We start from the raw sequence: 26,408 nt of genomic DNA on the forward strand, positions 1-26,408 counted from the left end.
AAACATTGTTGAATGCACGCTATGATGCAAGATCAATAATGTGTATAGGGTACCAAGCCAAAGAAACTCAATATTTTGTTGTTGCTTTCCCCCTCGTCACTCTTCAGTCAACAGCAAAAAATATTTCCCCAAAATCTGAGGAATAAGCAAAACACATATTTGTTCATTATTCTCACCCTGTGCTGCTCACAAATAGTATTCAGTCCTTAAGAACCAGTTAACATTTTGTTTTGTTTTGTTTCTAGGCTTTCTCTCCTGCAAAGATAAGGAAGGAATGTATTTTGAGCACCATTTCAATAATGCATCAGAAACTGTGTTGTTTTGTTTATCTTGCTTTCTTAATTTGGTAATTGTAAAAGCTGTCCATGCTCACGGGTGGTAACAAATTACTGTAATGAAGCGGCACTGAAACAGATAGGTGCAATTTATATTTTACTAGTGCTGGCTTTATCCAACGGGGGAGCATTTCAGCCTTCCAGGATATTCTTCATAAATCACACAATACCCATCCACACAACACAAAATGGTTGCATATTCATTCTCTTGGCAGATATGGGGGAATCACATGCTGTATATGAATGGTGTTGCACATATTGGCAGAAAAAATCATATTGGCACATTCTACATTGCTCCAGTGTACATCCAGTGTGATGTAAATACATTATATTTTTCAGCTACTGCTTTTCACATTTCCAGCTCTGTGCTAAAGGGCAGGACTCAAATATAATTTTGCAATATGAAAATTCCAAAACATGTTCAAATCAGGCATACAGGCAAACCTAGGATAAACTGGTGGGAATCACTTGCACATCACTGGTTTTAAGATGGTGCTATTAGTGTGTGAATCTTCAATGTTTATCCATAGAAATTTAGAACATAGCATTACCTGCAAATAGTGAAGCATGCTGGCATTGGGTGTCGATTCGAGCCCAATTTTCACACCAAAGAGCAGAGGGAAGCTATTTAGGTTATTTAGAGCATGGGTAGGCAAACTAAGGCCCGGAGCCCAGATCCGGCCCTATGGCCTTCTAAATCCGGCCCGCGGATGGTCCGGGAACCAGCATGTTTTTACATGAGTAGAATGTGTGCTTTTATTTAAAATACATCTCTGGGTTATTTGTGGGGCATAGGAATTCATTCATTCTCCCCCCCCCAATATAATCCAGCCCCTCACAAGGTCTGAGGGATCGTGGACTGGCCCCCTGCTGAAAAAGTTTGCTGACCTCTGATTTAGAAGCTTGTACCATATTGTTGGGAAAGGGAAGGGTCAAAAAGTTTTTCTGGCTCCATTTATTTACATCTAGCAATTCCTTTGGGGTTTCCAGTTCATGAAACCTAAACAATTGTGTGAGCTGGCCCAGTCAGTGAGATTTAGCTACCCTTCTTGCTTTAAAAAAATGATTACACAAATACATGAATGATAAGGCTATCAATTGCTACTAGCCACAATGGCTATGTTCTATCAGTGTCATAGCATGCATTGCCAGTGCCCGGGCAAGGAAAGGATTGCGAACCCTAACCTCATTGAGGATGTCATGTAGGACAGGCTTTTCTCACTGCACCCCTGCTACAGCTGTTTCTCATGGAGTTTGCCTGCTGGCTCCTGCATTCAGCCTCTCAGCTTGGCAAGCTCCTGATGGGACATTGGCTGGAGCTCCTTGGCAGGCTTGGTGGAGTCCCGGTGGCACTGGAGCCACAGATGCAGTCTAGGAGGAGGGCAGCAGAGACCAGGCTGAGGCGCTGAGTGCAGCCCTTCTGTGGCCATCTCTCCTAGGCTGCACAGTTCGAGGGCGGGTGCCAGAGGGTTCTGGAGAAGTGGTCTGCTCTTCTTTCTGCAGTCCCACTCTGGGGTGCCTACCCAAGAACACACACCAGGAGGGAGGCCACAGAGAAGGACTGACACAGGCCAGGAAGCGTCTGGGCTCTGGCCAGCAGGAATTCCGCCCAGGGGCAGGCATTCCTTTGCTGGCTGTGAGGAGAAGGAGCTGTCGCTACAGCCTCGAAGGCCCAGATCTGGTGAGGCTCACTCTCTGGAAGGCAGCAGCCAAGCAACTTCAGTGAGAGAGCCTGTTGTGGGGGTGCTGGGTTGTGTCGCCTCAGAATTTTGTGCCTGGGGCCATGGCCCCCCCTCACCCCCATGCTACACCACTATGTTCTACCTCCCCTTTCAGAAGCAGTGTGCCCGTGAATGCCTGTTGTTGGGAATCACAAGTGGGGAAACTGTTGTCTTGTGCTCATGTCTGCCTTGCAGGCTTCCCACAGACATCTGGTTGGCCCCTGTGAGAACAGGATGCTGGACTAGGTGGGCTTTTGGCCAGATCCAGTGGGCTCTTATGTAAAACTCTTGCACTTGTATGCTTCATACATTGACCAAAATGAAAGTTCCTTTAGGCCTTTAAGAAATAAAACACATTGCTTTAAAGGTGTCATGAATTCTGCTCAGATTGCCAGTATGTATTTATTCACAAAGGACTCAAAATAGCTACCAGCTCTCTTTGCTGAAAGGCTGCTAAGACAAGGGGCATCACTTTCCTCCCCTCATCTCTGGAGTTTGTAATCTGAATTCTGTAAAAACAGAGAAACAACTCATATTCTCCAACAAGTCACTGATTAGATCAAGTTCGATTAATTTTGGATCTGCTTATGGTTTTGTCCCTGTGTGAATTTGGTTTGAGCCTTCTCCATTGTTGCCAGTGTTTGTGCGATTCTATCTTTATGGGGAGACGTTTATACGGGGTGGCGTCTGTCTCCTGGAAAATGCTTTTCCAGCTCCTGTCGGTTGAACTTAAGGATCTGTGGCAGGGGGTTTGAGATGCCGAGCATGTTTATATCAACAGAAGTAGAGAGGGTTTCTGTCCAAACTCTTTCCTAAATTGTCATACCTTGAAGGAAAGCAAAGCAGAAGACAAAATTTATTCTCAGAGCTTCACGGACCATGCATTATTTATACTTTAGAATCTTTCACTGTTTTGGTGAGAAAGAAGATATGATCCCTGAAAGCAGCTGCTGTTTTCTTTGCATATTTATAGGAGGCAGCTTGAAACTAGTAGTGAAAAAGGTGAATTCCACGTTGGGGATCATTGGGAAAGGGACTGAAAATAAACCTGCCAACATCGTAATGCCTTTAGACAAGTCTGTGGTATGGCCACACTTGGACTCCTGTGTAAATTTCTGGTCATCTCACCTCAAAGGGGATATTGTAGTGCTGGAAAGGATGCAGAAAAGTGAAAGTAAATAGAACAAGGGGCTGGAGAAACACCTGTATAAGGAAAGGTTCCAATGTTCTGGGCCATTTAGTTTAGGAAAAAAAGGTAATGGGGAATATGGTAGAGGTTTACAAAATCTGGAAAATTCAGAACAGACAAAATATTACATTATCTCCAGAGTCAGAAGTAGTTGTTGGCATCCATCCGTCTTAAGAGACAATGGAGTGCGCCTCCGGGGGTGAAGTCGAACTGCTGTGTTAGCAGCACCAAAGTGACCTCCTTGGAGTGCAAGACTGGGCAGTGTGTATGGAGGTCCTGGGTTGCCCAGACAACAAGACCCCACTCTTGGCCTTGCTGATGTGGTCCAAAGGACAGCAGAGCAATATGTTTGACAGCAGCTTAGCTACAGGAGTTGCTGGAAGAAGGCTCCACTCTGGATTTGTAGGGTTTACTCCTTAGCCTTTTCCTTTCCTGAAGATGCCCCACAAGGTGGTGGAAGTTTAGGATCAATTTTCCTTCTCCTAGATGGGCTACTTTTCCAGACTGACGAGCCCCATCTGCCCTTCACTTCTTTCACAGCACATGCGGCAACTGCTTTCTTGAAAGTTGGACCCATTATTGGTCTCATCTGCTCAATCTACCAGAGCCGGTCTTCACATACAGGAAAGTCCCTAAAGCATCAAGGGCTTGAGACACTGGCTATCCTCACCTATTTTAGCCAACCAGCTGAAGCCAGGGTGTGGCTGCTGTCACCTGCTGAAAGCTTCTAGGAGCCACAAGTGAGAACTGAGTCCAGGGTGGCAGCCAAAGGTGGACAAACTACCCCAGAAGGAGTGCAAAGTGTCCCTACCAGAGGCACTACCCCATACACCCCATCAGAAGTAGTATGCCTCTGAATACAAGCTGCTGGGAACACAAGTAGAGGAGTGCTATTGCCCCCAAGCCCTGCTTACGGGCTTCCCAGAGGCATCTGGTTGGCCACTGTGAGAACTGGACTAGATTGGATCCCTGATCTGCCCACTCCTCAGTGCCACAGTCTCCCCTCTCCCAAAATTGTAAACCCAAGACTTCATGCAAGGGCAGGGTAACTCAGGCCAAGCAACTATGAGACTCAGGGCTAGCAAGTGAGGCCCAATTTGAAGCAGTGGGGCGCAACTTGATTATTATTTTTTTTGGTAGGGCCCGTTCACGGCCAAAGTCTGCAAAATCTTATAGATATAAATAAAATCTATCTAGACTGCCCTGGTGCAGGGGCTCCCTTCAGAGCGGCACACGGGGCCCAATTTGGCCAAATTGCTCCAATTGCCTTAAGGTCAGCCCTGATGAGACTGCAGGGGTTGGACTGACAAGCCCTGCACCTTCTAGGTCCCTGGTATCACTATTCAGAGTACAGACTCAAGGACTTGCTATGTAAATAAAGGGAGAGGCACTTATTGAAAATCAGTTTTGTCACCTCTTCCCCCCCAGACCCCGAGACAATGAGCCCAGCCACTTTTTATTCACAGTCGCATAAGCACTACACTACAGCATGGCCATAAACCTGTAAGTTCAACCGCTGAAATATACACCCAATATGTAGCAATGGAGATTTGTGTTACTGCTTTATGAATGAACACTGTGTTTTATGAATGGACTCTGTATTTTGTGAATTACCTAAGAGCCACCAATAGGGCTCTCTAGAATCTGACAGCTAACCAATTGGGTACTACCAAACAGCGATCCCTACTGCTGAAATCAGGTAACCAGCTGGGAATGCTTCAGGTCAGCCTTTGCACTGTTTACTGAACGCCCCCTGCTGTGCAGATAATGGAGAAAGCTCGTAAATTGTATCCTTTCTGGCATCCTGGCCAACTCTATTATGCTGGTGTAAACCCTGGTGCACCAGAAGCCCAGAATAGCAGTAAATAAAATCCGCTCATACATCAGTGACTGATAAGACTTGTCAACCAGTTCTTCCAAAGTCTTCCTAAATTATAAAGTTCCAAAATACAGGCCAAAAGAGAGCAGGTCTGCGAAGAGCGAGGCATACAATGGGCACCACCAGTGAAAAGGCCCTCCTCCGTGTAGCTCCTCCCCTGTTATTTGATAGGGTGCCCACCTGCCCTCCTTCTTGACATGGAATGCTCTCTATTGGAGTCTCCAAGTCCAGTACAAAGACCATAAGAAGGGAGAGCAGGGACCTTGAAGTTCCCAACAGCTGTTAAGCAAGCAAGCAAGCAAGCACACAGGTCATCTTTGTCACAGTCAGGACGCCTATGTCCTGGCCAGACCTGCACCCAATCTTGTTTTTGTACAATCTTGTTTGTCCTCAGTAACCAAAATTATATTATCAATATATACAAGCAGAAAAGTTGTTTTCCTTCATCTTCAAGAATTGTACAAAACAAAGTGGCACTAATACAGAAAAGTTCCAGGGTGGCAACAGAAAGCAAACTAAAAATGCTTTTGCAGTTCATCAAAACTATCCAGCAATATCAAGTTATAGGAAAACTGGTGCTATTAACAGTAATCCTTCTCGTTGGTTAATTGGTTTGGCAACTTCCATGCACATGATGTGCTAATTATTTTCCCCAAGAGTTAAATGATAACTAATCAGAGGCAGCTACAGTTGCAAATCGCAACAAAATATCTGTGAAAGGAAGAGGAGCAGATTTGCTCAAGTGTGTTGCAGGTAGAAATACTGTTTGTAATGAAGTGAGAGCAGTAGTTTATTTGCTCAAATTAACAAATAAGAAAGTTTTGAGAATTTAAATTCTAGATTAAAATTGATTACTTGAGAATGGAATTGTAACAATCTGGTGGGCAGACCAAAGCACTCGTCAAGAGAGCTATGAGATTCAGGTGAGGGTCAGATGCCTTGTCAATCCCAGCAGGTATATAACAGGAATACCCGGCCTGCCCAGGATTATTATTATTATTATTAAAAACTTCTTAAAAGCTGTAGCAAGTATACTTTCAAGGTTGCACTCTTTTCTACTTGGCTCATAACTTACAAGAAGTGCAAGGTATGGAGATAGCAAAAGCTAAATCAAATGAGAACACCAAAATTGACCACAAAATGCTGTACGTTAGCATTTTCTCAGCATTTTTTTGCTGACAAGTCTCAGCACTCCTGGAAAGAAATACTAACAAAAATCTGATTATAGGGTTCCTTCCATGCTGCAGCAACTGTTTCATCTGAGGCAGACAGACTTTGAATTGGTCATTGTGGTACATTCTCTCCATCCACCAAGTTTGATTTATGGAATAAGAGATGGGATAGTAAGATTTTAAAGTGCCCACTACTGAGTTGCTCAAGGTATTCAGGCTTGTTTTAGGAACTGATGAAATACTATGAAGCAAGACTGTGCCCATGTGGTTGAGGAGTTATTGAGGAACTTATTCATTATGTATTGCTTTGCTGCCTTTACAGAGCTCAGAGAGAGGAATTTCTAGGACTCTTTTTATCCAGAATGGAAGGCTGTCTATTGCTGTATAAGTTAGAAGTTGTGGATAAATAACACCTTTTGAAAGTGGCCCAGTTTGCTGTTCTAGCAGTTTAACTTAGGAAGGACTTTGTAAACAGGAATGTAGTAGACAGTAGAGGTTGTTTTCAGAATGCCTAAAAATCTGTTTATTTTCTGTCCTTTCTTCCCTTTCTCCAAGGGAACCCCAAATCTTAGTTCCAGCACTGGTTGATCTCACCTCCCTTCCCTACCTATGCTACACAGCCTGAAATGAGAACATAGACCTTTTCTCCCCACCTGAGCAGAAGGTGTAGTGGTTAAGAGTGGTGGACTCGTAATCTGATGAACCAGGTTCGCTTCCCCACTCCTCCACATGCAGCTGCTGGGTGACCTTGGGCTAGTCACACTTCTCTGAAGTCTCTCAGCCCCACTCACCTCACAGAGTGTTTGTTGTGGGGGAGGAAGTGAAAGGAGATTGTTAGCTGTTTTGAGACTCCTTAGGGTAGTGATAAAGCGGGATATAAAATCCAAACTCTTCTTAATAGTAAACTTAAGTTGCCTCTGGCAGTGGTGGTGGGGATAAGCAAAGCAAATCCAATGTACAGACTTTCTTCCACTCGCCACAACACTCAGCAAATCAGGGGAGAAACTCAGGGAAAACACATTCAATACACTACTATTGCTGTTGCCACAATTGAGTCTGGTGAAGAGGACTGGGGTGGTGGTGAAACCAGGCCTTCCATGGGCTTTGTGTACTATCTCAACAAGAACAGCCAGATTCTTTGCCTCTTCCCCAATAAACTAGACAAGAACATAAATGAGCAACTTTCTGATGCTTCAAAGGTATAATAATTAGTTGCTGTTAGAAAAATTATGATGGGGAAACTGAAGGTTTCAAATGGTTGATAGGATTCTGGTTATGTGCAAGAGCACCTGAAACTGTTGTCTACCATGAGCTTTCAAGGGGAGCTCAAGTTAAACAGACAAATAAATAGTGTATTAATCATTCTACCACTGCTGCTGCTACTATGTAAAATAGTTCATAATTTACATTCACTATCTGCGCCAAGCTGACTGAACAGCTGCTTTAAAGAGGCATTTTACTGTACAAGTGACGCTGGCTCTCTGCCTAACATGTCTCACAGGGTTATTGTGATGATAAAATGGAGGGGTAGGAGAACCAGCTTCCATTTGCTCCTTGGGGAAGACTGGGATATAAATAAATAAATGAGCAAAATAATACAGAATTCCTGAGGTTATGAGTTTTTCAAGTGTGGTAACTATCCCGGAAATTATTGTGGGTTGTATCTATGTATTTCTGAAAATCTACCCGAAGGCGAACTCCTTTATTGTCTCCTGAGACAGACAGATGCCAACATGCTCATGAACATGTTGAAAGTAGACATGTGTCTACTTAGGGGAAGGCAACCTATGTAAACCAACCTGTCCGTCAGACCACACTGATATTAATTATTACAGACTTTAGTTATCTTTTAGGCTGATGCAATTTGTATCTATTAAAAAAATCTTTTCTATTACTTTGACATCCCTTAAAAAATCGCATCACAATTTCTTCAGGCCTTAAAATAATTCATTTCCTAAGAGTGCCTAGTTTTCATGGTGTGGAGATACATGTAATTGTCCACAACAGAAACTGGAAAATAAAGCTCCAGCATTTATGTCCAGTGTTTATAGAGGCATTTGTCACACTTTTATTTTCCAGAACTTGTATTCATCCAAGATTTTAAATCACACCAGCAGTGATACTTGCTGCTGTCTCGGAGGCAAGTTGGAATGCGCAGTAAAGGAGACAGACTATTATGAAGAGTGACATAAAATATAATTTAGGTTATTATACCACTGAAATTTGAGAGGTGAGGTCACCAGAATGGAACTGTGATCTTATTTCTGTTAACATTGTCAGATATCTAGGAGTCAAGGAGAAAGCTGCAACCTAGAAGAAAATAAGTCTTCCAATTAAAAACTACAAATTAAAGGAACAGAAGCATATGGCTGTCTAGTGTGAAAGCAAATCTGGCTATTGTAACCCACCATGGCATGGAATGAGTCCCCTACTCTCCAGCAGCAGAATTATAGCATGGAAAGTGTGTGTGTGTGTGTGTAGCTGAGATTAGTGACAGGTTTACTATCTGAGGCCAAGGTGTAGAAACAAAGTGAAACAATGATTTGAAGATAGAGAAAATGGACAATAAGGAATGACGAAAGCAGTAAAAATTGGAAGGGAAAGTCTAGTCGCAACTTTTGTGATGGGATGAGGAGAGAATTCTCTTAGTATTATCATCTTCTCTCAGGTGGGGATAAGCCATAGATGAGACTTCATTCTTTTCAAGTTGTTCCTAACAGCTGGAAAACCCATTTTAAATATTATACTCAAACAGAGAAGGGAGTTGATAGTCCTACATCCAAACTTCACTGTGGTTTTTGCCCCACAACACACAACAAAACTTTAGGACAGTTCGACCTGCCTCCAAGCTACATCTCATGACCCAAAGTGTGCGTTAAAGCTGAGGAAGGTTCTTCTTTGCTTTAAAAACATGCATTTTTTATTGAAAAATTTCAAAGGTCTCTTTGAAGTTTAGGAAAACAGACACAACAGGCAGAAGAACAGCTGGCAGTGAGCACAATGAGTGACTAATTATCAGGAACAAAAGTTCTCACAGTATGAATAAAGCCAAAGGCTACATGCAGAGATCTGTGTAGCAAGTTTAAAAGATTTGCAGAGGGGGGAGGCAGGAGAGTAAAGAAAAGAAAGATATTAAAATCGACCTTAAATGTGCAAAATTGACAGAGCAGTAAACACTTTGTAAGCAGGACATGCAAAGCCAGATGGTAAATATTACACAAACAAACCCTATCTCTTTATCCCAAAGCAGTATAGCAGTTCCAATCCTATGCTCACTTTCCTGGGAGTAAGCACACTGAACACAGACTTATGCTGAGTAAACATGCATAGGCAGTGGCGTAGCACAGGGGGTGCGCAGCCGGGGCATGCTCCTCATGTCACTCTCCCCAAGCCAGCCTAGCACAGCTTCATGAGGCTGGATTCTGAGAGTGGCATGAGAAGGACCCCGGCCACAGTGCATGGCTGTTGCATCCTCTTCATGTGCCCTCCTTGAGTGGAGTGTTTCCACTGTGGGGCGTGTAATTCAACTTTAGGTGGAGATATCACCAAATTGCAGTTCTCTAGCAGCCAGCTGAAATCCAGTGAGGTAGATGAGTTCCCTATTTGGCAAAAAATATTGGTGCACCTGTAGCTCTGCTTATATTGCAAATGGCTATATAACTGAGGAATCTGTCTAAAGGTAACTTCCACATTCTGAATTTTAATATTTGTTTCCCAGCTTTTCTTAACTCGATGGGATCATACTCCAATATGCCAGAATAATCTCTTAAAAGCTCTATGGAGGCATTAACTAGAGCTTCTCCTGTCCTTGGAAAAGCCTTTATCACTGATCCCATAGAAATGATATTGTGGGGTGGGGGTTTCTGCTTGCTTTACCTTTTGACCCCCTTTTGGCAGCTGTAAGAAGAAAATATCTTTTTCGTTCATCCTAAATTTAAGTCAATGAGGTGAAAAGGGATTTGAGTTTCAAATCTAGCTTGTAAATGCTTTTTTTCTTGAAGCGTTACATAAAAAAATGGAACAGTGCAGGTATACTTGATAAAAAAATATTAAAAAGTGTCTAAAATCCTTAGAGCTTTATATGCATGGTTAGAAAACACAGGAAGCCTGTCTTTTTCACAGCAGGTAAAGTCGGCCAGAAAATGAAAATACTTAACAGAATGGGCAAAAGAGAGATTGACTCTGAAATCCCCAAGATATTTTCTTTTTGAGCTATCTTTTTTTTTTAAGTTGTTAGCTAAAGTTATGGTAGAGGACAAGTGATGTAGAGTATGCTCAGTAACTGAATTACGTCTTGCTTAACATGAAGGGCATCTAAAGGGTAGGAGACAGTACCCAGAGATATTAAACTTATAAGATTTCTTAACCAAGGTTCACCATAAGGTCCCAGGATGGATTACAACACTTACATACAGTATCTGTTATAAAAATAATGATGCCTAAAACTCTTCCAAATGGAACAGAGCAAAATAAACTGAGCAAAATATAGGTGGGCCCTAACAATAAATGCAGGTAATTTGCATCTTACATGAGGGTTAGGTTCCAGGGGTCCACGTGTAAACACAAAAATGTGTAAAGGCAGGAACCACTAGAACCCGGCCCTCCTCCAAGGTGGAGGGCTGCTTGTCTGGTTTGGGGAAGGTGGTGCAAGGACTCTGGGGTCACAGCTGTTTGTACAGGTGTGTATGTGGGGGAATAAATAACTGTAGAGTGGGCTTTCTCCACTCTCCATTTATTTATTTATTTTCCCCACCCACGCAAAGCTGTGCTCGCATAAGTAAAATAAGCACAAGTCACCTGTACGTCAAGTGTCAAAAGCCAGGGTAAAGGGAAGATAGGACATGTGAGGAAGGACCTGGGTCTGGTCCCACCATTCCTCCAAGCCAGGCTCTCGGATATCTCCCAATAAAAAAAAATAAAAAATAGTCCAGTGGCACCTTAGAGACCAACTAAGTTTGTTCTGGGTATAAGCTTTCATGTGCATGCGCACGTCTTCATATACACTTGCTGAATTACAACTTATTACTAAACTGAAAACTATGGAGAGACCTGGTCTGAATAGAGATATTGGATTATAATAATAATAATAATAATAAATTTTATTTATATCCCGCCCTCCCCAGCCGAAGCCGGGCTCAGGGCGGCTAACAACACTAAAACAGTACAACATTATAAAACATTATAAAAATGGATTAAAATGAATTAAAATCAAAATTGATGGCAACCATAAACTAAAGTTTTGTAAAGATTGCCAGAGGAGGGAGTCAGGCTGCGCCCTGACCAAAGGCCAGGTGGAACAGCTCTGTCTTGCAGGCCCTGCAGAAAGATGTCAAGTCCTGCAGGGCCCTTGTCTCTTGTGAGAGAGCGTTCCACCAGGTTGGAGCCGCAGCCGAAAAAGCCCTGGCTCTAGTTGAGGCCAGCCTAACCTCTCTGTGGCTTGGGACCTTCAAGATGTTTTTATTTGAAGATCGTAAGTTCCTCTGTGGGGCATACCAGGAGAGGCGGTCCCGTAGGTACGAGGGCCCTAGGCCGTATAGGGCTTTGAAGGTTAAAACCAGCACCTTAAACCTGATCCTGTACTCCACCGGGAGCCAGTGCAGCTGGTATAGCACCGGATGAATGTGATCTCTAAGCGAAGACCCCGTAAGGAGTCTCGCTGCAGCATTTTGCACCCGCTGGAGTTTCTGGGTCAGTCTCAAGGGCAGCCCCACGTAGAGCGAGTTACAATAATCCAGTCTGGAGGTGACCGTCGCGTGGATCACAGTGGCTAGGTCAGGGCGTGAGAGGTAAGGAGCCAACTGCTTAGCTTGGCGGAGATGAAAGAATGCCGCCTTTGTTATAGCTGCAATCTGCGCCTCCATGGAGAGGGAGGTATCGAAGATTACACCCAAACTCTTAACGGACGGTGCTGGCACTAATTGCACCCCCGCAAAAGATGGGAGTTGCCCCCTCAGCCCCCTGTCGTCCCGTCCCAGCCAGAGGACCTCTGTCTTCGAAGGATTTAACTTCAGCCGGCTCCCACGTAACCATCCAGCCACAGCCTCCAAGCATCTGATCAGTGTGTCTGGGGCAGAGTCCGGGTGGCCGTCCATCAACAGATAGAGTTGGGTGTCATCAGCATACTGATGGCAGCCCAGCCCAAAACTCCGGACAAGCTGGGCGAGGGGGCGCATAAAGATGTTAAAAAGCATTGGGGAGAGTATTGCACCCTGGGGCACACCACACACCAAGGAGTGGCGGGATGACAATTCCCCCCCAAGCGTCACCCTCTGTCCCCGACCGGAGAGAAACGAGCGCAGCCATTGAAGGACTGTGCCCTGGATCCCCACGTCGGCAAGGCGGTGGTCCAGGAGTTCGTGATCGACCATGTCGAAGGCTGCTGACAGGTCTAGAAGAATCAGCAGCCCCGACCCGCCTCGATCCAGCTGCCTGCGGAGATCATCTGTTAGGGCGACCAGAGCCGTCTCAGTCCCATGACCAGCGCGGAAGCCGGACTGGAATGGATCCAGAGCCGATGTTTCATCCAGAAACCTACCAAGCTGTTCAGCAACCGCTCTCTCAATCACCTTACCCAGGAATGGAAGATTCGAAACTGGGCGGTAATTGGATAGATCTAAGGGATCTAATGATGTTTTCTTTAAGAGCGGGCGCACCACTGCCTCCTTCAGTTCCCCTGGGAATGTCCCGGTGCCAAGGGACAGATTGATGATATCCCCCAGGGGGGCCCGCACCTCGTCTGGACACGCTCTAATCAGCCAGGACGGGCACGGGTCGAGAGGACATGTGGTGGGCTTTCCAGCTCGGAGGAGTCTGTCTCATTACACATGCTAAAGCTATTTTTGGTCATCTGCATACTATCCCTTGCTTTTTCCGGTAGGACTAATTGCGGTCGTTAACAGTTGTCAACAGGTTTACCATACCCATTGAGTCAATCACCCATCTCCTACTACCCTTCTGGGGAAAACCCCACCCCACCCTCCCACTATATATAAGGGTCTGGTGACTTCTGTTTCAGTGTATCTGAAGAAGTGTGCATGCACACGAAAGCTTATACAGTCATACCTCGTTTTGCAGCCGGGATCCGTTCTAGAGGCCTGGCCACTAGCCAAAAAGGATGCAGGGCAAAGTGCTACTTCTGCACATGTGCGCAGAACAGTTTGCGCTTCTGCACATGCGCAAAGTACGATTTAGTGCTTCTGTGTATGCGTGAGTGGCAAACCCAGAAGTAACCCATTCCGGTACTTCCGGGTTTGCCATGGACATTCGCCGGAATGGACGCTAGACAAGGCAGACATTCGCAGAGGTATTACTGTACCCAGAACAAACTTAGTTGGTCTCTAAGGTGCCACTGGACTATTTTTTAATTTTTTATTTTGACTACATCAGACCAACCTACCTGAATCTATATCTCCCAATAGTTCTAGTCAAATGCAAAAAGGGTACCTGGGATACATGACATTGCAGACCGACAGACTTTGGCTCTCATTTGTCAGAAAGATTCTACAGACACTTCCTCCAGGGAGACGGGAGCGAGCCTTTAAAAAGTAGAGTGGCCTTGCAGCTTGTTTCCTCTTGCCACCAGGGGTCCAGTCTGGGTCTTCCAGACCATCATTGCTGCTTCCTTGTTCGTAGATCTCTGTATTGATATATATGGGGGGGGGAGTGCAGCTGGTGGGGATGGAGCAAGCCATGTTGCCCCACTTCCTGGTCATGACCTGCACAATTATCATGTGAAAGGCGCTATTGGGTCGTAGCTATTGGCAGCTCTCCCTTTTCTCCACCTTGAAGTTAAACAAGAATTTGAAGGTATACAATGCAGCAAAAATAATGTTTCAAAGTAGCTGGCACGATGCAGATTTTTGGAATGGGTCAACTAGCTTCTACTCGCAAGCTTGCTGCTAACTCACAGTAAGCGTAACACTCAAATATCAAAGCAATGAGAATCAAGGAGAAAATAATAACAAAAGTGCCAGTTTTGTACGTGCAACCAGTGTGCTGTGTAAAACAACTTTATAGCAACAACATATCTAATAAAATGCTGTAATCTTTTGAAAATACAATAGAAAATATAGTTGCAGTAAAATAATTGCTTTTGATTGATTTTAGGCACGCTTATTACTTGCTCTGTGGGTGTTCTGTCACTCGTAATATGAGCTGGACTTCCACAGAGAAATATCCTGGAGAGAACAAATTGTTCAGGCTCAGAGACAGACCTGTTAAAACTTTGTTACTCCAGTCTTTCCACATGCTTTCTATGCAGACTTGCTGACTTCTCCAGATTTGATTTTTTTTAAAAAAAATTGGCTGACTCTCAATGGAACATTAAAAAAGAAGATAAAAAACCCACCTTCTTGAATTGGAAAGGTTATCTCATAGCATACAATATTAGAAATAACCTTTCCATACTCTAACTTTAAATACCAGTATTAGATATGCACACTAATTGGAAACCTGTCTTGCTGATAGTTTGGAAGTAAGTGTTAAATAATCAAGTATTGACTAGAATATTATTTAATTTCTTATTTTAATTTTTAATGTCAGGAATGTAACTATCACTCTGCTTTGCGAAACATGAAATAATCTGGACTTCTGAATTTTAGGACGTGATCCCTAACAGAGGCCAGAATGCAAAGAACAGGACAATTAATTCCATGTTTCCTAGCAGACTTTTGGCTTGTGTTTCTCAGTCAGCATTTCTTCAGGACACGTGGCAAGCCACTTATGAAACTCAGGAAACTTTGTAAAGTAATGTGTGATAAAGGCACAGAGCCTATTTAAATAAAAAGGCCAAAAATCCTACTGAGCATTCCCAAGTGAGCATTCCTTTTTTTAAAAAAATGATATTTATTCAGATTTTAAAGGTTACAAAGAGAAACAAAAAACAAAACAAAACAATACATAAAAACAAGTCACATCAAAGAAAAAATAAAAAAGAAAAACAGATTAAAAAAGGGGGGGAAATACATACAATCAAAAAAAGAACAAATCAAACTTTACATAACTTTCTTTCTTTAGCTTATTTCCTTGACCTCCTCACACCTCCCCTCTATGTATTCTAGTTCAGTTAAATATTTCAGCAAATCCTTCATCCTTGTTTTTATCCTAATAATTTATCTTAATATACTGTAATTTTACATTCTCTTCTTTCACCAATTAACCATCCATTTTTACTTTATTTAATCTTATTTCTCATTAAAACTAATATAGTGGGAATATATTAGTCCCAAGTGAGCATTCCTTTGGATACCAGTTGTAGATTACAACTCCCGTTTCACCTGAAAAAGGCGATAAACCCACACATTTACCGTTCCTTAATTATCCTGATTCTGGGCACAACTTACACTACAAAGTTATCTCCAATGCAAAAATGAAAAATTAAAGCCTGACCCTTGGATTACTTGGATGGGAATGGTAAAGTTACTATGAATGTGGTGGAACTCATCCACGCAATGAGCTGCTAAAACTACCTTCTCCAAAATGGCAGCCGGAAGTTAAGGCATTTGGGTAACTGAGGGCTGAGGCAGGGGCCTCTGGCATTTTGCCCTCACTAGCTGCCTAGTTTACCTCTGTGGTTGAACCAGCCTGCATACAATGCAATTTTAAGCAAAGTTCTCAGAAATTCAATAGTCTGGCTACAATTGTGATGCATTGGCCAATGTACTATTAGAAATCGAGAATTAACAAACAGGCAAGACACAACTTTGGGAAAGGTAAAACATAACTTTTCCTGCTTGCAACTACTGACCTCACTGCACAGCACCACCTGCTGGCCCTTTTGCTAGCACCACAGCAGACATTCCTATTTTCTAATGCTCATAAGGCACAAAAAGGTATTATTTAATATGTTATGCGTGGCATAAAGGTTGTGTCTGTCTTACTTTTCAGTTGTGGTAAAATGGGTGAATTTAGCAGTATGGAGATATATTACTTCGGCACCACCTGGCAGCGTATTCTAGTTTTTGTAGAATTATCATTACACTTTTTTTTGGTTTTTTGTTTTGATGAGCAAGACATAAAAACAAAGCTGCTGGCATCTTAAGATAGATGCTTGCATGCTAAATGAGTGCATAAGTTATGAGTTTTTTGCCACAGATTATTTCAGAGCATAATGTTTATGTTAATAAATGGTTCAAATTTTATCACAGGAGTGCAGTACCTGGAAATTGCTTGGGCCAAACACATGCATATGTTCTAAGAGTAGTAGAAAGGATTTGAAGAATGCATATCTCTGCATAGAAAACAATTTTCTTTGGGATGCTGGGGTGCTGTGTTCAAACTCCTTCTACCACACCTGGAAATATTTGGGTACATTCCACATTGTTGCTTTAAAAATCCAGGACTGCTGTATTTCTAGAGGAGGTTCTGCTGCTGATGGGAATTTCAGGTATGTGGTTAGTTGTGATAGTATTTTATTCTCTTGCTAATTATGCTGTTTTAAATGTGCATTTTATATTTGATTTCCTTTGGTAATGTTTTCTTTTGAAACGTTTGAGATAATTTTTGTTGTTGCTAACTTTGCTGCGGTAAATGTGCATTCTGTAGTTGACCTTCTTTGCAAGGTTTTGTTTTGAAATCTTTGTGATAATATTTTAGTTTCGTGTTTATTATGTTGCTTTGAATGTATACTTTATATTTGACTTTCTTGAGTAATGTTTTATTCTCAAATGTTTTATTGATGCTTTAATATAGGCTGAAAATTGCCTTGAGATTTTTTTTCTTAAAAAATATAAAGCGGCGTAGAAATGAAAGGAAGAAGAACAAAAAAATGGATCATCTCCTTTTATTCTAATGAACTGCTGGTTAAAATGTATTACGAAATAAATCTGAATTTTAAGCACACTTAAAAGTGCACAGGAAACCTTGACCATTTCAACAGTGAAGAGGTGAAGCATAGTCTTAACATTTCTGGATCCTTGATGCTATACTTGCATCAAACTCTAGCACAATTTGGGCCTTTTGCATTGGTGTCTACTCCTTGACTTCCCTGGCCACACTTCAACCCTTTTAGCTCTATCCAGAATGTTGTTACCAAGGTAATTTCTAATAGTTTAGACCAGGAGTTGCCAACCCTTTTGGACTAGTGGAGCATTTTGAATTTTGAGAGAGTGCTACTACCGCCAGTAACAAAATGGCTGGTATAGCATAACACAACATGGCCGCCATGAGGGGCATGGCACGACACAAAATTAGACATCACAGTCATAATGAAGCTTTCCCCGTAACTTTGTTAACCATCATTGTATTTCTATTCTAGAAAAGGTTTAACCTTTTCTGCCTGCCATGCAGCAATGAAAGGCACAATAACCCTGTTTCCCCCCAATGCCAACCATAAACCAAAGCCTAGGTTGCTTCAGTAAACACATATAGACTTAATTCTGAGTAGACATGCATACAACTGTACTGTAAATTAACTGTATAGTGAATTCTTAATGAGTGCCCGGTGTTCAGCAGAAGACATGCTTAAGTCTCTTTGTAAAGTTTTCCGATATGTGTTTTGGGGAAAGGGGAGATTCTTTAACACCCACTCATGATTATTGTGCAGTAGTATTTGCAGAAAATCTCAGGCAAATCCACTGCAAGAATTTTTGTTGTTAGGGGGAAAAGAAGAGCAAACTATGGAGAATCCAAGGACTAGAAAATAAGACAGAAAGAGGAAAGGTGCACCAATGGGAAGGGGGAAAGAGCAGATCTTTAGCACCCCAGATATTCCTATTTCTTTGTGTCCAAACAAATCAACCCACAGCTCTGACTTCATTCATTGGATAAAAACACTAAAAGGTGGGAGCAGGTGGCCTGATTTATTTCACAGAAATTGATTAGAATGGTATCTGCACATTTTGCTTGCTAACTTTCTAGGAGGGCTAGAGACTTATTTAAAGAGTGATTTAATAGTCAGGGAACACTGGGAATTGTATCTCTGTGAGTTGAATAGGGGTATCCTATCTACTCTTAGCCCCCTTAACAAACAACACTTCCCAGGATTCTTTGAAGTCAGCAGTGATTATTTAAAATGGCATGATGCTGCTTCAAATGTGTAATGTTTTATATGGGGCTATAGCGCAACAGCAATGGACAAAAATAATCCAGAACATGTATGATATCAAAAGTTACAGGATTTCAGCAGGAAGTTGTGGGATATGCACTGACTGGAAATGAAGCAGTGTGACCATGCCAACACTTGCAGGTGCGAAAGGTACTGAAACTGGGATTGCAGGTGACTGCCCCAATAGCATAATGAGCAAAAATAATCATGAATGCACAATAAAAAGAATGTGTTGGAGGGGCCTTGTGTGAAATATTTTAATACATTTGTCTCCCCCCCTTTACTTTAAGGCTCAATTTGTTAAAGCTACTTTTAGTATTTTATTTGAGCTGCTATGACTGATTATCCACCCCTTTAAAATCCGCACTATTTCAGAATTCCAGTACTCTCTCATCAGATTCTATATACAGACTTTATGCCCTGGGATCTATTCTATTGCACAAGACCTGGTGAGCTTTCTCATATTTTTAAACCACAGGGCCTAGGGCTTGCCGATCAGAAGGTCGGCGGTTCTAATCCCCGTGACGGGGTGAGTTCCCGTTGCTCAGTCCCTGCTCCTGCAAACCTAGCAGTTCGAAAGCACATCAAAGTGCAAGTAGATAAATAAGTACTGCTCCAGCAGGAAGGTAAACGGCATTTCCATGCGCTGCTCTGGTTTGCCAGAAGCGGCTTAGTCATGCTGGCCACATGACCTGGAAGCTGTCTGCAGACAAACGCCGGCTCCCTCGGCCAGTAAAGTGAGATGAGCGCAGCAACTCCATAATCATCTACGACTGAACCTAATGGTCAGGGGTCCCTTTACCTTTATCTGCCCCCCACATTCCTAGGGGACCTATTTACAATCCAGGAAGTTTCTCCACGCTCTTACTCCTCTGTGTCTCAACATGAAGAAAAACAACAGCAACAGAAAGTAGAAATGCGATTCAGCTGCTTTTATATTTTCCTTTCATGATGCTTAAAAAGCAATCCAGTTAATTTGAAATCCATTCCTTTTAAATATCTGATCAAATAATTAAGTGGTTATGCTGAGATTGGGGTAGGGATCTATTGCAAATGTGTCTTAGTTGTATGGGCTTGATTGGTTTGATTATTTTTACAGCTTTTATTTCTGCAACTTGTCCTAGATGCTAGGTAAAGAGGAGATTGCAGCATTTTCAGGACTTGTGGAAGATACATGCCACAGCATCCTTGCCAAAGCTAAACAAGCCTGTGTTTCGTCAGTGACCCGATGCGAGACCTCATGGAGGGCCTTACGCATGCTGCCCTGAGCCCCTGCATTGAAAAATGGTGGGAGATAAAACAAGTAAGTAAACAAAGACTACAGATTAGCAAGTTCTGTTGACAGAGAAAGCGACATGAAAAACACGCTGTCATCAAAACAGATGACTGCTGTGTATACCCAAATGCCAGTGACGTGCCAGAAGAAAATAGATGTTCCCCTGGTTTGCCGGAGAACCTTACCCTAATGTGCGGCTCATGCAATGCTTTTACTAATAAAGAAGGGGAAGATACATTCTGCATCTGCCCTGAAAGCACCTTTATATATAGTATTGTTTCCTGGAATTGAAGACAACCTGGAGTTGAGCCCCAGAACAAATTGTGCCATGCACATTTATCCATATTTATAACAAAACGTTGCCGTGTGTACTGCTATTTAGCACCAGCCAGCCAGCCTTTCAACAGGATACTATTACATACCCCTTCTCCATTTCTACCCCTAACAGTCAATTCGTTTTCTGTGCCTAGTCATAGAATTGCAGAGTCGGAAGGGACCACAAGGATTATCTAGTCCAGCCCCCCACAATGCAGGAATCTTTTGCCCAACATGGGGCTTGAACCCACAACCCTGAGATTAAGATTCTCATGCTCTACCAGCTGAGTTATCCTAGGTTCAGCTAGTGAGTATGCTTAGTCCTCACTGACCCATTTATGAGCCCCTTTCTATTAGGTAGCCCCCAAAGTTTTTCTGTACTACTTCAAATCTTGGGATGTCCTCCCTCAGCTCGCTAACAACAGTGTGGATGGTGTCACTTTTGCTACATAAGGATCAAGACTTGGAAAATGAGTACACTGTTAGTATATAGTGCATCCTGTCTTTCTTCCATGATAAAATTCAAGGCAGTTTACACTAAGGTCTTACCCACAATTCCTCTTGTTCTGCTGCTCCCCGCCCCCCAGGGAAAACCACTCTATAGCGCCCAATGGAAACAAATGGCAATTCAGGTTTCCTCTGGATTGCCATTTGTTCCGATTGATGGCTAAAGAGTGGGTTTTCCACTGGAAAGGAGCGGGGTAAGGGGAAAACTGCTCGGCCCCAGCTTTCCAGGCATAGCCCAAGTGGAAATGTGTTTCCATTCTAGTCTTCCATCCACAGAGGGGCCACTACTCCAGTCCTGGTTTGTTTCAGAAAGGTAGGTCCATCGTAAGCTGCACCAAGCACCAAATACACAGAGGACAGAGGTTTGGTGCAATTGCTCTTTAGTAATGCACAGGTGTTTTATCTAGGACAAACTGCAATTAAATAAGCCCGCCCCCCTCCTTTCTTCCAAAGTTGTTTCAGTGATTTCTGAATTGTCCTAGTTAAAGTTGGCCACTGGTTTGAAACAGCTGCTCTATGTGAAAAGTTGCTGTAGTCAGTAGGAATGCACCTCAAAGTCTATTAAGGCTCTAGAAAAGAAGCGCATTTTTGAAATGCCATGTTTGCTTATAGTGATAGCTCTAGTGGCAAGGAATGCTGGATTTGGTGTCATTTGGACACCATTATGCTGCATCAGTATAAAAGCAATTACTCTAAATCTGGGATGCTGGGTTCACATGCATTAAGGTTAACAGCGTTCAGGAGATTTGTGTTGACTTCAACAACGAAACTAGTTGACCTTTTCATCCACAGCTGCCTCTTTCGAAAGCTGAAGTCTCTGCCATTTGGCTGGATTTTCTATCCCATCCTGTTACATCTCCGCCTTAGATATGCTGAGTTGCACAGCGGTTTTCTTTGCTTCTTAAAACACAAATTACTACCCCCCAAGTGTATACCAGAATGGGAGGAATGAAAAAGGAATTTGCTTTGGGTTTTACGGCCCATTTAAGGCACCGGCCCAGACAGGTGGAAGACCAGGGATAGGCATATGTTCTACATAAGGATTATGTAAAACATAATGCATCCAATCCAAATGCATATTCACACATAACAGCTGTCTCAGTTGATTCTTCCAACTGAAGGAAGGACAGGAAAGAATGCACAAGGGAGGCTTTCATGCAGGGCTAGTGCCAGACTTCGGGGGCTCACAACAATGCTGTCAATGTGCCCCAGAGCTCCTACCCACTGCCACGTGCAGGGGCAGCAATACCTACACCAACCTCCACCCCCAACCAGAGCAAGAGATCTGCCCTGTTCCTTGCCATGCATGATGGTGGCCACTGGCTGAGGAAGAGGGGTGCGGGGGGAGCGCACCGCCCCCAGCAGTGAGATCCTGTTGGGATGCCATCGCAGCTGCCTCCCTGCCCACACTGGGCGCCACATCTCCACAGGCGGTGTCTTACGCCCCCAAGATGAGCGCCACACCCCTGCAGACAGCGTGCCATGCCCCCGGGACATGCGCCAGCCCCACCCTCGCCTGCTCTCTGCCCTCCAGTGCCGGAGCATGAAGCTCCGCCACTGATGGTGGCCACCTCACTCTTCTCCCTCCTCCTGGGCCACTACTCACCACACTTCCAGGTGGGTCTCTGGAGCTGTTTCAGCACTGGATGTGAATGCGAGCCTAGCTTGGCTCTCATTTACAGCGGCTGCCTGGCATGTTTAATTATCCACAATGCGCTACCCAAGATCTATAAAAATCTATAGTATATCAATAGATTTTATAAATCTATAGTTCCAGTAGGACCAGAATTATAGTTTTTATAGATCCATGGGCCTGGAAAGTGCAATTGTGGTAATTAAACATGTTTTGATTTCATTGCAGATTCAAATACAGCAGCATGGCCTTCCCTCCACTGAAATAACTCAGAGGGGTGAGGTCTGCTCGGGGAGTGGTGGCAGGGCCTTGGGACCCTCGGCCTCTACATAGATTGTATACAGTCACTTTGCCACAGTCACTCCAGAGGGCCCCAGTGGTGGTCACGCGGTGGACTACAGAGATCATTTCTTCTCAGTTAAATAAAAAATGCTGACTAGAATCTGCTTAGAGATGTTAAAGAGAGAAGCGACTCCCCCCCCCCCCGCATGTATTCTGATAACGTGGCAAGATTATTTGTTCAATCTGGGTCAATAGCAAGTCCTATTACTGTACTGTTTTGCTCCTACCCTTTTATGTAGCTAAATGTTTATCTAAGGCAAAGTTCTTCACTCCAGCTCTCAGAAGGGGATAGTGCGGTGACCCTTCAGAAGGAAAATGCGAGGATGCATGCAGCCCAGCTTGAGACACCCTTAAACACCCCCAAATGTAGGTAGGAATGGGTTGGCTTGCTGTGCTGACCAAGGAGTGAACAACAGGACTGGAAAAGGATTAAAACACTGGATAGTTTGTGCAGCTGTGATAATGAAAACAATGCAGTTGGGACTGGAGCGTTTCATTTTTACGATGACTGCCTTGGATTGCTATCCCTGTGGACTCTTTCTGCAGTTATGTTTAGTAGTGTATATATGATTTGAAATGCCAGCATGGTGTGGTGTTGCACTAGGGATGTGGAGATCCGGGTTCAAATCCCCATTCAGCCATGACCTTCATTGGGTGACCTTGGGCCAATGACTATCTCTCAACCTCACTTACCTCACAGGGTTTTTGTGATGATGCTGGCAGGGGGAAGTTGACAACTTCTTATGGGAAAGTTGGGATCTAAATGTAGGAGTTGTCATCAGCACCAGGATTGTCGTTTTCTTTTTATATTCCACAAAATATGCTCATTTTGTTTTAACTCCTTCAAATTTAAGGAATTTTAATTCTCCAGTTTCCCTGTAACTACAAGGGAGAAAAATCCCAAACCAAAATAAAGTCCAGAATTAGTTTATTATCCTCTCTCTCTCTTAAAAAAAAAAGAAAGAATTGTAAGGTAGGGAAATTATCTGCATTATGTTTATGTCTTTTTCAAGAATACTTTAATCTTAAAGATGCTTTAATATAAGGTGCTAGAATGATTTTGTGGTTGTACTTGGCCTTGATTTTGTAATACCTGGTGCTGTCTGGGCAAGATCTCAGAATCCACATCAAGTATGAGCCTGTGATGCCCTTTCCATCTAAGCTAGCTAGAGCCCATTAATAATACTCTCATTAAAGTTGGGTGTGTTTTATGCAATAGGCCCTGTATGTTTGAGATTAAGGGATTTTTGTTCTCAGCAGATTAATACCTTTCAAAAAAGTTGGTTCAGTTCTGGTTTTCCAGAATCATTGGCTAAAATATCTTGACATCTGGAAGAACCTCTGAGCCTTTTTACATTGCAAATCCTACGCAGAAAATTCTTCCACTCAGGAATTGATGCATCAGTAGATCATCACTAACTAATTGCACACATTGAATTTTCACTCTTGACACTGAATATTTATTGATTTCATTATTATATTTATAGGTTGCCTTTCATCTAAACAGCTCAAAGTTCTACCCACAGTTCTCTCTCCACATTTATCCTCCCAGCAACCCTGTGAGGTAGGTTCAGCTGAGAGAAAGAGTGACTGCTCCAAGGTCACACAGGGAGCTTCAAGGGCAGAGTGAGCATTTGAAAGAGGTGTGCATGCACTTTCCCCCTTTCTGTCTCTGGGGACAGGGGAGAAATGACCAAATGGCACTCATGGCACTCGCTCAAAAATGCAAACTTAGCAACCCTTGGTTTGGCACAGCAGCAAGAACTAAGGAGATGGAAGGCAATGGCTTATTTGGTGGTGACTAGCAGTGCATGTACTTTGCTTATTTTCTGAAACCATCATAGATGCAGCAAGTATAAGAAGTATTGCAGCTCTGGAGTTAATAGTCTTAATTTGCAACCAGAAAGGAGGAGTATCTTACTTCAGTTATTCAGATGGGCTGACCCACCCCCCACCCCCACTTTGGATTTGTTTTTTTCAAAAATGTGGTAAACCACCCCTGATCATTGTGCTGGTCCTCTGACTCAAAGTCCTGCCTTGAGGGCACCTGGCTGCTCTGCTGAAATAAATGGTAAGAGGCGCCAGCACACTTGTTGTTGTTGTTGTTTAGTCGTTTAGTCGTGTCCGACTCTTCGTGACCCCATGGACCAGAGCACGCCAGGCACTCCTGTCTTCCACAGCCTCCCGCAGTTTGGTCAGACTCATGTTTGTGGCTTCGAGAACACTGTCCAACCATCTTGTCCTCTGTCGTCCCCTTCTCCTTGTGCCCTCAATCTTTCCCAACACCAGGGTCTTTTCCAGGGAGTCTTCTCTTCTCATGAGGTGGCCAAAGTATTGGAGCCTCAGCTTCATGATCTGTCCTTCCAGTGACCACTCAGGGCTGATTTCCTTAAGAATGGATGTGTTTGATCTTCTTGCAGTCCATGGGACTCTCAAGAGTCTCCTCCAGCACAATAATTCAAAAGCATCAATTCTTTGGCGATCAGCCTTCTTTATGGTCCAGCTCTCACTTCCATACATCACTATTGGGAAAACCATGGCTTTAACTATACGGACCTTGCCAGCACACTTAGCCTTGTTAAAGAAGTTGAGGACTTTTTGGACACAAGGGGAACTACAGCAAGGGCAAAAGCAGGGGGAAGATGAGAACTATTACATGAGGGTTTGTGTGAATGAAAGGAGCAGGAGAGCCAGAAGGCACTCTCAAACACTAGGACTAAGAAGTTACTTTCCATATATTTCCACACAAGAGGGCATCAGCAGGCTACAGTAGATGGGAAGGAAGACCCGTAAAGACTACAGGTGACTCAATTCATCCCTTACAGGAGGAGGAGGAGAAAGATGGTTGTAGTGGCTGAGGACTTGCTACTGAGGGGTATAGACTACGGACGCAGCTGCCTGCTGACTGGATGAATTGACCCATGAAATATCTGTGCCTCTGGTGTGCAGATCCAGGGCATGATAGACCAAAAAAGTTGTGTAAATTGTAATACTTACTCTTCTGTTGTCCAAAGTTGTGAATTTGTGAATCTGTTTCAACTCCTTTAATTTTCACGGAACGTGGAAGGACAAAAGACTGTGCTCTCAATATATCTGCCAGGAAGATTGCCAGTTGCTGATCTATGTCTTTTTGGTTCCTGGCTTGTTCTTCTCTTGGTTTTCAGACCTATTGCATTTACTGTTTGAAAGTCATTGCTGAGAAGTGATTGATAAAAGAGACATGAAATACATGGCAATTATCCACCATTTGTAAAAAGAAAAATGGCAGGGATATTAATAATGAAAATGTTAAAGAGTTTTGTTTTCGTTGTTTATATCAATATTTCATGGGGGAATTTTCCTTTAGGAACTTTCTATACTTTGAATTTTAAAGTTGATTTTAATAGAAGAACATGGCTGACTGGAAGAAGTAGGTATTGATTTCAAGGCAGGGGGCATTACTGACATAACAGCCTTCTCTTCCAAGGAGGCCCTGAATTGTCTTAATTTTTTTTCTGACAAAAGAATTGTATAGATCTAGTAATTTTTTATCATCAGTTTGTTCTTAATGTGTGCTGATAACTTTGATATTCTGGTTTATGACATTGTAGTTGAAGTGGAAAACAAGATGAACAAAATATCAGGCTGAAGGTGTAGAGAAACAGTGTCAAGTCCTGCTTGTCCTTAGAACCCACTCCACAAGATATCCCTAAATACCTTCATCCAGGGGTCAGCAACCTTTTTCAGCTGTGGGCCGGTCCACCGTCCCTCAGACCATGTGGGGGGGCCAGACTATATTTTGAAAAAAAGAAAGAAAAAAGAATGAATTCCTATGCCCCACAAATAACCCAGAGATGCATTTTAAATAAAAGGACACATTCTACTCATGTAAAAACATGTTGATTCCTGGACCATCCGCGGGCCAGATTGAGAAGGTGATTGGGCTGCATCTGGCCCACGGGCCTTAGGTTGCCTACCCCTGCCTTAGCCCAATGGACTAAGGTAATAAACAAGCAA

At 43.1% G+C, this 26,408-nt stretch overlaps 1 long non-coding RNA gene across 1 annotated transcript in view; it reads right to left on the bottom strand.

Annotated features, from left to right (window-relative positions):
• LOC309349835 overlaps nucleotides 1-26,175 on the bottom strand; it is a 33,686-nt gene extending 7,511 nt beyond the window's left edge. Inside the window, exons 1-4 of the long non-coding RNA XR_014160204.1 lie at nucleotides 26,109-26,175; nucleotides 25,410-25,607; nucleotides 23,106-23,294; nucleotides 177-2,882 (exon numbers count right to left, since the gene is read on the bottom strand). This is a non-coding gene — a long non-coding RNA (uncharacterized lncRNA). The remainder of the gene's footprint in view (nucleotides 1-176; nucleotides 2,883-23,105; nucleotides 23,295-25,409; nucleotides 25,608-26,108) is intronic.
• Nucleotides 26,176-26,408: the final 233 nt, after the last annotated feature.

This window comes from Podarcis erhardii (assembly GCF_964252035.2).
Source record: "Podarcis erhardii genome assembly, chromosome: 9".
Classification (NCBI taxonomy): domain Eukaryota; kingdom Metazoa; phylum Chordata; class Lepidosauria; order Squamata; family Lacertidae; genus Podarcis; species Podarcis erhardii.